Consider the following 15,033-nt stretch of genomic DNA (forward strand, 5'->3'; position numbering starts at 1 on the left):
CTCATATCACATGGAAAAGCATTTAAGCAAGTTATTTTGTATTTATTTCTATTTGTGTGGTGGTATAGTGTTGTAAGGTCTGAAACTGAAATAATGAAATGCAGAAATATCTAAATAATTGTAATGGCTCTTGCTACAGACTGGGTCCCAGAAGGCAGGGCACCCAGGTATGTTCCTATACGTCCTTAAATTACTAAAAACACATAATCACCATTAAAGAAAGAAATAGCAGTAGGTCAAAAAAGCAAAAAAATGCATTTGGCACCACTTTAACTTGTAATAAGACAGCAGAGACTAAGGAATAAAGATGCACATTTCTCTAAAGAAACAAATAAATCATGAATAAATAAATATTTAAGACGCATTTTCAACACTACATCCTCAAGAAAAGATCAGTATGTGCTAGAAAACAAACAATCCTGAGGGCAAAATGGAATCCCTGTGTCCTCAGCATAATGGAGCAGCTTCCACTCAAATCCCGTTCTTTTAAAGAATGACTTGGATTTGCCCAGTGAGTGGAGCACTGATAGGCTGCTGAGTGACTTTCAGCTTGAGTAGGACAGAATAAGGAGCTTGTCCTCTGTCTATTTTGATTTCTTCATTTAGAAAAGATAAAAATTAAAGGCAATGATTATAGTAATACCTTAAACAATGCTGTTATATTTTCTTTATATATTTGATCTTACTTGATCCTCACAATAAACATTTCCCACTTCACGAATGAGGACACTGACAACCTGAGTCTCTAAGAGTTTTCCAGTTAACAGAAGAGGAGAGACTACATCCCAGGCATCCGGACCCCCAAAGCAGCAACTCTCTCTGGAAATACACAGTTAGGGTTCTTCCAAAGTATAACTGGAGGTCAGTGTCGGTAAAAAGTTGAGTATTAAACATTTCTATAGTAATAGGGAAAATCATTTTCACTGTTTGTAATTACTATGATACTTCTGAGTAATACTCCTTATATTTTCAGTAAAAGTAACAAAAAATATTTTGTGGTTTATTAGTTATGCTGGCTTTCTCTGTATATTCAAAATAGATTGCTAAAAAACCCCCAGGTCTTGTCAATTGTATTTGTACTTCAGTGGTTACTTCTGTACACAAAAGTGCTCTCAATTTTACGACACAATCTGGAAGAAGTTCAACAACACATTGTGAATACTCTACTCCTACAAAATAATTTTAAAGCTCCATGGGAATTTAGATTTGCACAAGTTATTAGGATGTGACCTTTCCCTTAGATTTCTTATTTTAGGATCAACTTCACATGGTATTTCCCCAGTGGGAGCCGCTGTACTTCCTTCACAGATAAGAAAAATAGCAATCACAAATTATAGTGAGCAAACTTAGGGAAACATATATTTCTGTGATGCAGATGAAACTGAAATCATAAAAGGAGACATGCTACCTATTCCTTGGATTTGAGAGGAAAGCCATGTGGCTTGCTAACAAAAGAAACAAAAGTCATGCCATTATGGTATTTCCCTGAAATTTATACCTAATTGTTTTTGTCCCAGCTACCAAGTCTTATGACTTTAAAGATTATTAAAGATGTTTACGTCACTAAATTTCCTATGTCCTGTCTACTGGGAGTATAAAGGTTAAAAATATCAAACTTTTAATAATTTAAGTGATTTCAGATCACAGGATCTGGACTAAAGGACAAAGAGTTCATGACCCCAAAGAAAGGAAAAAATTAGAATAACACGAAAGAGATCACAGTTGCTTCACTTTTATGTTCCATGGAATAAGAGTGGCTTCCAATCACTGAGCTCTCACTATAGGATACTGTGTAGCATTTATTCACATTATTTGTAACATACGAGTTATTGGAAGTATCCGAAGAATCAAGCACGTTCTAGGACTGTAGAGCTCATTACTGGCATTTTTAAAAAAGGCAAACAAAATTGTGAAAGGGGAAATCATGAAGACGTGAACATTTTTCCTAACTAGTTTACTTTTATGAAAGCTAATAATTCATTGGTTAAAACTGAAGTGTACAGAGAGATTCATAGGTACAAGGTAGAAATAATGCTCCAATTTTGCCCAAGGAAAAAAATCTGCCCTAGTTTTTGATATAGTACCTACTGCAGTTCTGTGTACAAATAGGTCCCAAATCAATAATTTTATTAGTGTTAAATTTAAAAATTCATTAATGAAAACATTAAAATTAAGAAATTATGAAAAGATTTTTTAAAAATCTAATGAGAATGAAAGTGCAATATATAAATGAAAATTAAGAAATTGTCAAAAGTAATTTTTGTATCTCCTCTTATTAAACATATTTGTACAGTAAGTTTTATTAAAATTACTTGAGGACACTGCCTTATTTTATTATTAGTCAAGAATCTCAAATAATCAACCCCCTCCCCCTACCATGCCTTCTGTAGTCAAACAAACTGCTAATTCATAATCTATATCACAGATGTTTTTCTTTCAGGCTTAATTTTTAGGAATTATCCCTCAACATTTTACAGCTGTGACTCACGTTTCTGAGTAAAGACAGTACCCACTGTGATCAACTTATACATTCTTCCAGAAAATATTATATAGGTTAGACACAGCTAGCTTTTAAAACATTGTTTTTGAATGAAAAGAAAATTTAGGAATCATTTATCACAATCTCTTAATTTTATAGACATTGAGGGTCAGGGATAGCAATGTATTTTCTTTCTCAAACACTACATAGATATCTCAAAATACATGGGGATGTGTATTAAGAACAGGAAGCCAACTTGTAAAAATTAAAATAGTTTGAAAAAGGACATTAAGTTTATAGATAACGTTTTTCTTTAAAATGATCTTTTTGTTGTCATTACATTGTCTATTTGATATTAAAAAATACAACACACTGTACTGTAGTTAGAAGCTGTAAACTCTCTCTCACGTTTAACTATAACACCTAACACCCAAATGAAAGTTTAAAATAAAAAGGAAAGACCATCACCTATAATCTTTTTCCTAGTCATTGTAATACATTTTAACCACATAATTTTATACCTTAAAAATCTTCTCTTATCATTCCATCTTTATTCTAAAATTACTATTCCCCTCAAATATTCAAACCACAAATTTAAAATATTTGATTTAAATAAATCTTTTTAAAAAACTGATTTGTACCCATCTCTATGAAAGTTCTGCTTGGTTAAACCTGCATTTTCAAAAGCAGTCTTTCCTTTCTAACAACTAGCAATGTGTACACTTAACGCCCATAAGGGACCCGCAGCACAGTCTTCGAGTTTTATTTAAATTTGGCATAGCCTCACGAAATTATCTGCAAATTCCTTGCAATTAAGTAGGTTTTTTTAAACCCTCAAAATACTTCTATATATATGATTCTGGTACCTAAACAATGGTGAAACTCCTCTTTCTGCACTACCAAACATGCAAAGCCACAGCTAAATGATAATTGATTTAAATGAATAGAAATAATTTAAATGTATGTTTTGGGAATATGTTTATTTTGTTCATTTTGCTACTAATATATCCCCAGAGCAATCTGAAATGTCATAAAAACTAATAATGCAAGAGTAATATAGTCGCTCAAACCCCTTAACACAGAAACTCCTCTTCCGGTAACTTATCTGAAGAAAGCAATTTGTTTAAAAGTGAAATATGTACATAAAGATATTCACTGTGTGTAATGGTATAAGAATAAATAGTAATTGTATAATAATAAAAAACCAAGAAACCATCTAAAAACTGGCCTAGTAAGTTATGTGATATCACCAAGATGGACCGCTGTGTTGCCATGATGACAAACTTGCAAGGCAGGTGGAAACAAATCTGACAGAGAAAGAAGCGAAAATGCCACATATATAGTAACTGTTAGTCAGTAAAAAATGTGTACACTATAACAAGAACTGGCAGAAACTATGCAGGAGTAAGAACAGTAGTTTATGTGTGACTGTGTGATCTTTTTATTTTAAAAAATATTTTCACAGCTTTTCAGAATTAAAATTGTCTTAAAAGAAATTAATGTAAAACGAAACAAACGCAATGGCCAAAATTCAAAAGCAAAGTCATTTGTCGTCGTTCCTAATCTTATTTCTAAACGTACCACGTCCCCTTTGTTAAGGTTTCAGAAGTAAACATCATCTATGTTCCTGAAGTCCTGAATTCATACACAGCTGTATAGCTAGGCAGAGAGTTTATTTACAGAGGGCTGGACTGAACTTTGCATGTGAGCACATACAGAAAATGATAAAGATCGTTGTGTCCTATTAGTAATTTACAGAACTGTGATTTGCTCCACCCAGTACACATATAATTGAATTCCTTAGCCATAAAATCATTGGGACCAAACAAGTTCAGATATCTTTTATCTAAATCCTTTTTTCTCCCTTACCATCGGTTAACATATTTCTTATGGAGCTTTTCTTCTGTTTATAGATTCATTTGTCTTAGTTATAAATTAACCCCACAAGCAACTCTCCCAACCACTCCAGCTCTACTGTTTCCTGTGTACCAGGCTGCTTTTTACTTGCACAATTTACGACATAGGGGCTATTTAAACTGCCAGTTGGTAAATGATGTCCAGGGAATCATCTCTAGGCAAAAAAAAAAAAAAAATTCCTAGGGTTAAATGCCCCCAAGCAGAGATGCTTCTGGTAGCTGGGCACCCTGGCAAAGAAGTGGAATGTAACTGCTGAAGACTTTTGTTATTTCTTTTTTACTTTTTTTAATTGTGGTAAAATATACATAACATAAAAAGTTACCATTTTAACCATTTTTAAATGTACAGTTCTGTGGTATTAAGCACATTCACATTGTTGTGCAACCATCACCACCATCCGTCTCCAGAACTTTTTCATCTTCTCAAACTGAAACTGTACCCCTTAAACACTAACTCCCCACTCTCTACTCCTCCCAGCTCTTGTCAACCAACCACTCGACTTGCTGTCTCTATGAACTTGACTACTCTAGGCACAACTGCTGTTTTTTCTTATTTCACCTAAAGTGCGCGAACGAGTGTAGTTTACTAAATTGGCTGAACACACAGAGAGTTGCTGGCAAAAAAAACTTTCAGGAAAGAATTCCTAATACTTAGCATTTCATTTTTCATGCCCAGATGCCTGTCCCTTACTTCATCTTTCAAGAGCTTGGTCTTTCAATTTTAAATGGCTTTAGATTTTTCTAAAGTTAAACTGATTTTCTAAGCAAACAATGCTGCTATTGATTTCCTTTAAGAACCAAAGTTCCCTTAGTACTATTTGTAGGCACTGAATTCCCACACATTCCACCTACAAACAATATGATGTTCTCTCATCTTCACCATTCAAATGTAAGACTACTCATTCTAACTTCTTGCTCAAATGTTGTCTTGGGTAATGAAGGTTGGTGGACTAAGAGATTATTGAGATCTAAACACTTTTGCTGTCTTGGTTTAAACATTCAAATCAGACACGGGTTGTCACCAACTCAGAACTCCGCCAACAGGTGGTTCCTGAGGAGGCAGGCCTTGTGGAATGTTCCCACTCACAGGTCTTCCAGGGGACTGGCAGTAACTGGCTGGAGTATCAAGTGGACACCAAACACGTGGCGGTAGGGACGGCAATGTGTACGAACAGCATTAAGAAACACAACTCAAGGCATACCCTTGATGACAGGCATGCCCCTGTAGCTCTCTAAGATTTGCAAACAAACAGAAACTCACACTATAAATCAGTGAAAATCTAATGAGAGTGATTATTTAGTGACTCCAACATGACTTTGAAACAACTTTTTATTTTGAAATAATTTGAGGCTTACAGAAAAGTTGCAAAGATAGCAGGGAGAGTTCCCATGTACCCTTCACCTAGCTTCACCTACTGTTATGTTATAACCACAGTTCAGTGATCAGTACTGATCAATTAACATTGGCACAATACTATAGACTGTTTGATTTGGATTTCACCAGTTTTCCCACTAGGGTCCTTTCTCGGTTCCAGGATCCAACCCAGGACCCCACACTGCATTTAGTTGCCATGTCTCTTTATCTTCCTCCAAATCTGTGGTAGCGCCTCAGTCTTTTCTTTTTTTATAATAGCTCTATTGAGTTATAACTGATATACAAAAAACTGCACATACGTAATGTACAGTTCTTCAGTCTTTACTTTGCTTTTCTGTCCCTGACACTGCTGAAGAATGCTGGTCAGGTATTTTAAAGAATGTTTCTTTATTTAGGTTTGTCTAAAGTTTTCTCAGGATTCAACTGAGGTTATGAATTTTTGGGGAAGAATACCAAAGGGATGTGCCCTTTTCTCAACAATTTATTAGGTGGTATGTGAGCTCAATGTCTTATTACTCTTGATATTAACCTTGATCACTTGGTTGGGGTGGTGTCTGCCAGAATTTTCCACTGTAAAGACACTATTCTTCTCTCTGTAATTAATAACTATTCAGGCGAGATCCTCTGCGGTTACGCACATGCTTCTCCTTACACTTTCACTAGTTTTAGTATTCAATTGTCAATCTCACCTGCGGTAATTGTCACTGTGGTTCTCCGATGGCAATTTCCTATTTCCCTCATTCCTTCTACCTTTACTAATTCAAATTCTTCTGCAAGGAAAAGTTCTCCTCCTCACATTTATTTATTTATTCAGTTACTTATTTACATCAGTATGGAATCATGTATATATACTTTGTTTGGGAGATTATAATCTAATACTATGGTTATTTATTTTATTATTCAAATTATTCTAGTTTTGGCCACTGGGAGCTAGAATAATTTGGGCAATAAAATAAATAACTATAGGACTGGATTATAACCCCTCAAATAAAGTATACATACATGAGGATCAGATGCTGAAGCTATTTTCTCCTTTGTGACCAGGAATCATGGCTGCATGGCCTACAGGGAACCAGGCAAGATATTTTAACTTTCATCTCAATTTAATTATAAATATCATAGGAACCTAAAATAATGTACTTGTACTTGAAATTTCTTTCTAAGGATCTGAGTTATTTCTCAAATTCTAGGTCACTTCCCTATCTTTGTTTTGTGTTAGACAAATACGTTACTGTGTACTCCTTGAACTGGTAAATTGTACAACAGCAAGTATTCTGATGGTCAAAGTAAAAGCTCTCTAAGAAACTTTACAATAAAATACTATGAAGAATTTGCATGTTCTTTAAAAAAGACACTTTAAAATACAAATTTAGTATAATAATTCTGAGTTTACCTACCGTTGAAGGGCAACTCTTGTTTGAGAAAATGGCCTTCTTGTATCTCTGTGGTTTACAGTTGGCTTCTTTCAAACCTGAACAATTAAAGAGAAACAAGATTTTTAATATACACACATATTCAAAATCCTCAGACAACCGAGGCTGCCGAAACGTACAAGCATGAATAAATTTATTTCCTCTGTTGGCTTTTACTCTGAACGTTTCCTCTCCCTGAGCTCACAACACTTTGCATTCTCTAGAAGAAACCAGCAAACTACCAGCTGACTCGTCAATCATGCAGGCGGGAGAACCTTCCTACGGAGAAGTGTCTTAGATTCACGTCACCTACCTTCCTAGTTCTGTCACTGATCACGAGTCAAGGTCCTTTATCTCATCTATCTTTTATTTCAAATTAATAATGACATTTACATTATTGTGTAGATTTAAGAAAAACTGGATCTTAAAAGGGTTAATAACCTCAAAAGATAGATGACTGATTAAAGTTATACAAAGCAAAGATAATATTTATTAAAATATAACCTCACTCTAGATGGCACATGGCTGTTGAGCCTGAGGTAAAAGTACAGGCATGTGTCACAACCACGGAGGGACAGTAGATGCAGCACATTCTGTGTGGAGTAGATCTTTAAAAGGAAGACCCAGAAAGCAGATGATCCCAGTAAATGTGCCAAAGGTCTTAGGATTCATATCCTTGGCTCTTAGGGCGGGCTCAGGGATCCTAGAATAGCTGTACATTCCATAAAGACAAAACAGCATCTAGTGCCAAAAGCCTTATCATCCGCGCCTAACAGTCCCAACATCCAACATCCAGACCCAACATTCTGCACAGTCTAACCTGCACAAAATTCTAAATATTTTTCTTTTTTAATTCTGCACCCTTACAAATTTGGAATTTGCAGAAACTATTCTAGTATCACCCAAAGCATGGCATAAAAGTAGTGGATCACGAATATAAAATGTCTTCCCATGTTGTCACTCTAACATGAAAGAATATAAACTATAGCCAATGAATTTTGTTTGATTATTTGTCTGTTTCTCTAGCATTGTTTAGTTCCTCTGTTTGAAAATTGAAAACCTCTTAACGTGGGCTCAATATCAATAATAAAGTAACAATTTTGTTTTCAAAATGGGACATATTCTTCTATAGAAAGGGGTAATCTGTCAATGTTTTAGACCTGTATGTTCTGTTTTCGGACTGTTGACCTGTATCATAGAAATTTATATTAACACTTTCTAATCTGTTAGTCAAAAATGAAAGGAGTATCCACACCAAAACTGTTAATTATACAGAACGTGCATAACACATGAGAAATAACTCTATAATGCATTACCACGTTGACTTTTTATAGATTTAGGTCAACTAAAAAGAGCTTAAATACATGAAAACAAAAAAAGAATAATAAAGAAAATGTGAACAAAATTTCTATTTGAAAAATTAAAGAATGCAGACTCCATGTGAAGCTTAAGTCATACAAGCTTTCCTTCACACTCGTCCCAGTTTCCCTTTGAACTAAATATGAATTCATTAAGAAGCAGACAGGAAGAAAGTAAAGATTTCTGGAAAGTGCTTTCTATTCCCAGCTTGTAGCCCTAAGAGCTGGATCAAATAGAAAAGTGGGCCACTTCTGTGACTCTCAGAGGCAGAGAGAATTCCACAACCTTTCCCAAACCCTTTCTCACTAAGATCAGCCATCTCCTTTCTGTATCCACTCAGAACTGCATTGTACCACAGAAGGTATAGTTTCCAGACATAAAATACAGTATGTTATTTTATAAATAAATATACTATAAAGTACTATTAAATTTATTATATTACTATTAATAAATAGAATTGTATTTATAAATTATAATTTATATTTATCAATTAATTATATATATAAATATCCTAAAATATCATAACATACAGGATTTATTTTATCGTTACAGGGCAGAAACAAGATCCATTCTGGGGCAATATGTATCATGGATTATGGTTCTTTCCTGTTCTCCATCAGGTCAGTTAAATACAGATTGGTTTATGTTCATTAGATTATAAATCCTTCTACTCATCCCTATAAACTAGAGAAGTAGGCTGAAGAGAGCAGATGAGCTCCTCACATTTCAACAGAACTCATATCAGAAAGGGGCTGTTTATATCTACTCATTCAAATTTTATATCTAAGATAGGATTTTTACCAGGATCTAAGATAATAATGCAGGCCAAAGGGCAATTTACTCAAAATAATTTGTCCGAAATGGAATAAATGGTAAAAGTTGACTTGAGAAATAGAAAAATAATTAACGATGGAAATCATTGAAAATTTGTCAAAGAATTACTTCTCCCAAAAGCTCTGGCCCTAGATAATTTATTTTTTTTTTGAGGAAGATTAGCCCTGAGCTAACATCTGCTGCTAATCTTCCTCTTTTTCCTGAGGAAGACTGGCCCCGAGCTAACATCCGTGCCCATCTTCCTCTACTTTATATGTGGGACGCCTACCACAGCATGGCTTGCCAAGCGGTGTCCAGTCTGCACCCTGGATCTGAACCGGCGAACTCTGGGCCACTGAAGTGGAATGTGTGCACCTAACCCCTGTGCCATGGGGCCAGCCCCTAGATAATTTTATAGATGAATTTTTTTCAAACTTTCAAGGAAAAGTTAACTTTCTTGCTACAAAACTCCTTCTGAATAGGAAAAAACCACAATTACACCAAATTAATTTTTCAGAAGTAGGATACTGTTGATATTAAAACCTAACAAAGAACAAAGAGAAAAATACCAACCCACTTATTACTATTGATTTAAAATTATAGCTAAAATGTTAACAAACAAATTCAATAGTACACTAAAGAATAAACCACCACAACCAAGTTTGATTTATCTCAGAAAGGCAAAGAAGATTTACTATTAGAATATACATTAATGTGTCACATCACTAGATCAAATTTTAAAAGACACTAGATGATTATCTCAAGTAATGCAAAAATATAAAATAAAATTCAATATCCATTCTTTACAATATTTTTTTTGTAAACTAAGAAACTTTAATAACAAGAATATTTACCTCAAACTTACAACCAACATCATCTTAATTGTGCAATACTATAGCAGCATTTCCCAAAATGTGTTCCCTAGACAACTAGCTCTTTTAAGATTTTCCAAAAGAAAAAGTTCTACCATCAAATAAATTTGCATATATTGTTCATTTTTGGAGATTAATAAAGTACATTAGCATTGTATATACTCTGTAAGGCCTACAATTTGAAAAAAAAGTCAATAACAATGTGCTTAACTATTCAAGTCAAGAGTTCTCAAACTTCTTTCAACATCTGTTTCTTCACTTTCTACTATTTCACTCCTCAACCCACTTCACTGTGGTTTCAGTCACCCAACTTTCTACTGGAACTCAAGCAAATGTTACAAGCTGTCTCCTTCCTGTTAAATGTATTAGACTTTTCTTGATTTTCCTTCTTTTTTTCCTTTTAAAAAGATTTTATTAAAGGTCTTTATAGCAACATCCAGACTCCAGATCCAGCTGCCAAGGAAACCCTGTTACACTGTGGGTACTGGAATTTTCTTGATTTTCATTCTATTTATCAATAGTGTGCTGGTAAATGTTTAACTGCTGGCTCTCCTTGCAGGGAGAAATGCTCTGATTTGTGGAGTTTACCAATTTCCGTGGTGTAAATACTCCACTGTGACCGACTGCGAGCTACCAGTGTGACGTCCCTGAGAGCCGAGGTGGGAGAGGTGGTGCAGGAGCACACAACATTATACAGTGTTTCCGCCACACAGATACAATGTACACGAATGCCTCAACAAGGTAAAATAACTAGCAAATGATGCATTTGAATGTTTATTACCTTCGTTTTTAACATAACTTGTTAAATTGCAAGTATATACAATTTAATTTTTAATAATGGCTGTGGATAATAATTGGCTCACGAAAATCCTGAAAATTTAACAATTGCCTTTCACAAGTCAGTCTGAGCTGGTTCCAGCACACTGCTGTCTCTGCCTCGGCAGCATTTGACATTTTGTCTGTCCTCCCCTATGGAAACTGCCTCCTCACTTGGCCACCCAGAGACCAGTTTCTCCTCATTCTTATCGTACCATATGACCATGATTTTAGTCCCTTTTCTCAGTACCTATTCTTTCTGAGCTTTTCTACTTGTTCTGAAAGTTCCTTCTTGGCTTCACCCTTACCCATAAATGCACCTGCTTGCGTATAGCTCCCCAATCTTTATCTCTAAACACAACTCTTCTCTCAAGAGTTCTAAATCTGTATTTCCAACTTTCTTTTGAACACTCCCAACCTGGGGTTCTTCAGGAACCTCGAACTCAGCATCACCCAAATTGACTATCTGTCTTCTCCCTCTGAAGAACTAAAGAAACACAAATCAACATTGGCCATTCTTCATTATCTGCAAGATTAAAAGGAATTCCATTCTTTACTGGGGTCTTTCAAAATACATTAATGGAGATTCAATTTATAACTACAAGCAACTCTTCCCATATCCCTGTTCCCTTCAGTTTTTTTCACACACCATACTCTCCAAAGTGTCTCTTCACCAAAAGCCTTGTCACTAACACCTTCTCCATTCCCAGCCCAGTAAATTCATAATCTCCCCCTCTTCCTCTCCTTCTCAGCACTTTATTATGTATATCAACTTAAATCTCCTCCAGCTTTTTCATGTCCAGTACCTTTCCACTCATTCTCCAATAGTTCGTCACAAAAATCTAGGAGGGGCCAGCCCTGTGGCCGAGTGGTTAAGTTCACATGCTCTGCTTCAGTGGCCCAGGGTTTGCTGGTTTGAATCTTGGGTGCAGACCTACACACTGCTCATCAAGCCATGCTGTGGCGGCGTCCCACATAGAAGAACTAGAAGGAATTACAACTAGGATATACAACTATGTACTGGGGCTTTTGGGAGAACGATGAAAAAAAAAAACGTAGGAACTGACCTTGTAACATCAATTTTTCTAAGGGTAGGGGAAGCAGGTGTTGTACTGTCAAACGAAAATTCTCTTTGGTGCATTGGGGGAAGGTGGAAGTATATGAACACTCCCAAATGACTAATTTTTATCCCATCAAACTAAACACACAGGTCTGCCACAGTTCCCCACGCCCCCCTACCTCCCAATAGCCTATTGATTCCATTAGAGGCTAGACTCGAGACGGGCCAATTGCATCCTTCCTTAGATTTTTACAGCAGTCATACAAAATTTGCTATTAAATTGACCTCTATAATCTAGGATGACAAAATAAAATAACTTTATTTGAATTATGAGGAGTTTAAGAGAGAGAAAATGGAATAAAGAATCTCCTAACAGTGGTTGGTTTTAAGAGATGGCGGAGTTACCGAACATAAGTTAAAGATGTGGGGCTCTAATTTATCTCGTCACAAGTAACAAGAATAAGTACTTTCAAGTTGCTAACCACTAACAAGACACACAAACTGATTTTCAGTGAACCAGAACAACTAAAAGTTTAGATCTAATCCACGGTTACAGCTGAATATGGCTACACTTGTGTGGATCTGTTAAGTGTAGAATGGTGGTGGTGGGGTGTAGACATCTCATTCTCTGGCAAGTTAAATCCTGGAAAATTTGGTTCTTGTTAAAGAGTACAAGACAAGGTGGCAGGGTTCAGGTTGCTTGGGTTTTATTCCTAGTTTTATCACCAGGCAGGCTATTTTATTCTTTCTGTTTGTTTCTTCATCTGCAAAATAGAGATACTACTGTATACCTTATATAGTTGTTGGAAGAATAAAATGAGATAATGTATGTAATGTGCTTAAAATGGAGCCTGATACAGAATAAGCACTCAATAAATATTAACTATTACTATCAATCGCTAGATTACTTTTTTGGTGCTTGAGATAATTAAGGGAGAGTCCTTTAGAAGGATGGTTAAGGATTTTGGCTAAGGATTGAAGCTGTGGAAGAGACTAAAGGGTAGACTGAATGGAAAGAAAGCATTCTCTGGGCAGGAAATTGTCTGGTTACACTTATAAATCCATCATAAATTAAGTTATCCTAATGAGTAATATTACTCCAAAAAGTCTTGATAGCTATTTAGGATTAGGAAGCCGAATGAGACTGCAGATTAAAAATAAAAAGCAACAATTATTTATTGAGTATCTGATCATTAACAGCGTGATAGGTGCTAGGGATAAAGAATGAATAAAACAGAAAAATATTCCAGCTATTGTACAACTGCATATATGAAGCTATATTAAAAAAAATTAGATGCTAAAGGATCATATGATATATCTGATATATCTGCTGTTTGGGGAAACAGAGAAAAACTAAGGTTGTTAAAGACAATTAGGAGTTATTTTGACAAGCTACTGTGCTGTACTAGGATTTACCAGTCAGGGTCTACTGACCCCCTTTTCTCAACCTGCAGATTAGTGACTCAATAATTTTTTTAAAAACCAATCAAAATCCACTTATAAGTGATAACCAATTTTATTTTGTCTCAGAAAGAGCAACATAAACATTTTGTTCATGTTAAATTCAAAATAAAAACATCCCTAATGTAAAGCATGGTGGCTACAGTTGACACCAACTTATTGCATAATTGAAATTTGCTAAGAGTAGAAATTAAATGTTCTGTGCCCCGTCAAAAAAAGATAAATATGTGAGGTGATGGATGTGTTAACTAACCACATGGAGGGAATCCTTTTACAGTGTATATGTATATATATATATATACGTATATCAAATCGCCACGATGTACACTTTAAATATCTTACAATTTTACAAGTCAGTTATACCTCTATAAAGAAAAAAACCTACTTCATCATTTGATTAGTAGATAAAAATACATTTCATTTCCATATTATAGTTAGAGACCTAACCAAAGACAGAGATATTAGTAATTGAGAAACAGGAAAAGGAAGAGAGCTATCAGAGGGAAGAAACAGAGACAGAAAAGAAGGAAAAAAGAGAGAACATAGGAAACACCGGGAATGGGGAAAAAAGGTGGGAAATGGAGGGAATCAGAACCAGAGCTGCAGCAAGAATTGAGGGTCAGAGGGGAGGAAGGGGGAAAGAAGGAGAAGACAGAAAGGAGAGGAGAGGCTCAGAAACCCAGATAAGTCAGGGGTAACAACTTTTTATGCTCAAACTGAGCTATTCACTTTGGATATAAGCATCAGGAGTCATCATCATTGGTATTTTAAATACTGTGCAGAAAGTAAGAAGCCACCAAAATTAGCCAGCCAAAAAGTTTTCACATTGGTAATCACACATAAATGCTACCTGAACGAAGCTATCTTTGCTTTTCTCTAAACTCACATTTTCCCTACTTCTGTGCCTATGCTCATACTATTTTTCTACTTGAAATGCTATGTCCACCATCACCCTACATTTGATGAACAATATTCAATAAATATTTGAGTACCTACTATATACCAGGCACTGTTCTAGGCACAATTCAAAATTTTACACATATTTTAATGAAAAGTATAAGCTGGTTTAATAAGACACTATGAAAATAGGCTATTTTAACAAAAAAAGTCTACTAGACTTGAAGTGAAATGAATTTATTCTTTTGCAGCTAACTTTTTCTTCAACTAATACCATAAGCACCAAAACAATCCTTATGAGGGGCTGGCCCAGTGGCTCAGCGGTTAAGTGCGCACGTTCCACTTTGGCGGCCCAGGGTTCGCTGGTTCAAATCCCAGGTGTGGATATGGCACCCCTTGGCAAACCAGGCTGTGGCAGGCATCCCACATATAAAACAGAGGAAGATGGGCAGGGATGCTAGCTCAGCTCAGGGCCAGGCTTCCTCAGCAAAAAGAGGAGGATTGGCAGATGTTAGCTCAGGGCTAGTCTTCCTCCAAAAAAAAAAAAGCTTTAAAAAGAAAAACAATCCTTCT

General features: G+C 35.5%; 1 protein-coding gene across 2 annotated transcripts in view; it reads right to left on the reverse strand.

Moving 5' to 3' along the window:
- PPARG (peroxisome proliferator activated receptor gamma) overlaps nucleotides 1-15,033 on the reverse strand; it is a 130,377-nt gene that overhangs the window by 100,805 nt on the left and 14,539 nt on the right. For both annotated transcript variants that reach the window (XM_044754060.2, XM_014838392.3), the window contains exon 2: nucleotides 7,168-7,241. The gene's annotated coding sequence lies outside the window, so the exon portion shown is untranslated. The remainder of the gene's footprint in view (nucleotides 1-7,167; nucleotides 7,242-15,033) is intronic.

This window comes from Equus asinus, chromosome 21 (genome assembly GCF_041296235.1).
Source record: "Equus asinus isolate D_3611 breed Donkey chromosome 21, EquAss-T2T_v2, whole genome shotgun sequence".
Lineage (NCBI taxonomy): Eukaryota > Metazoa > Chordata > Mammalia > Perissodactyla > Equidae > Equus > Equus asinus.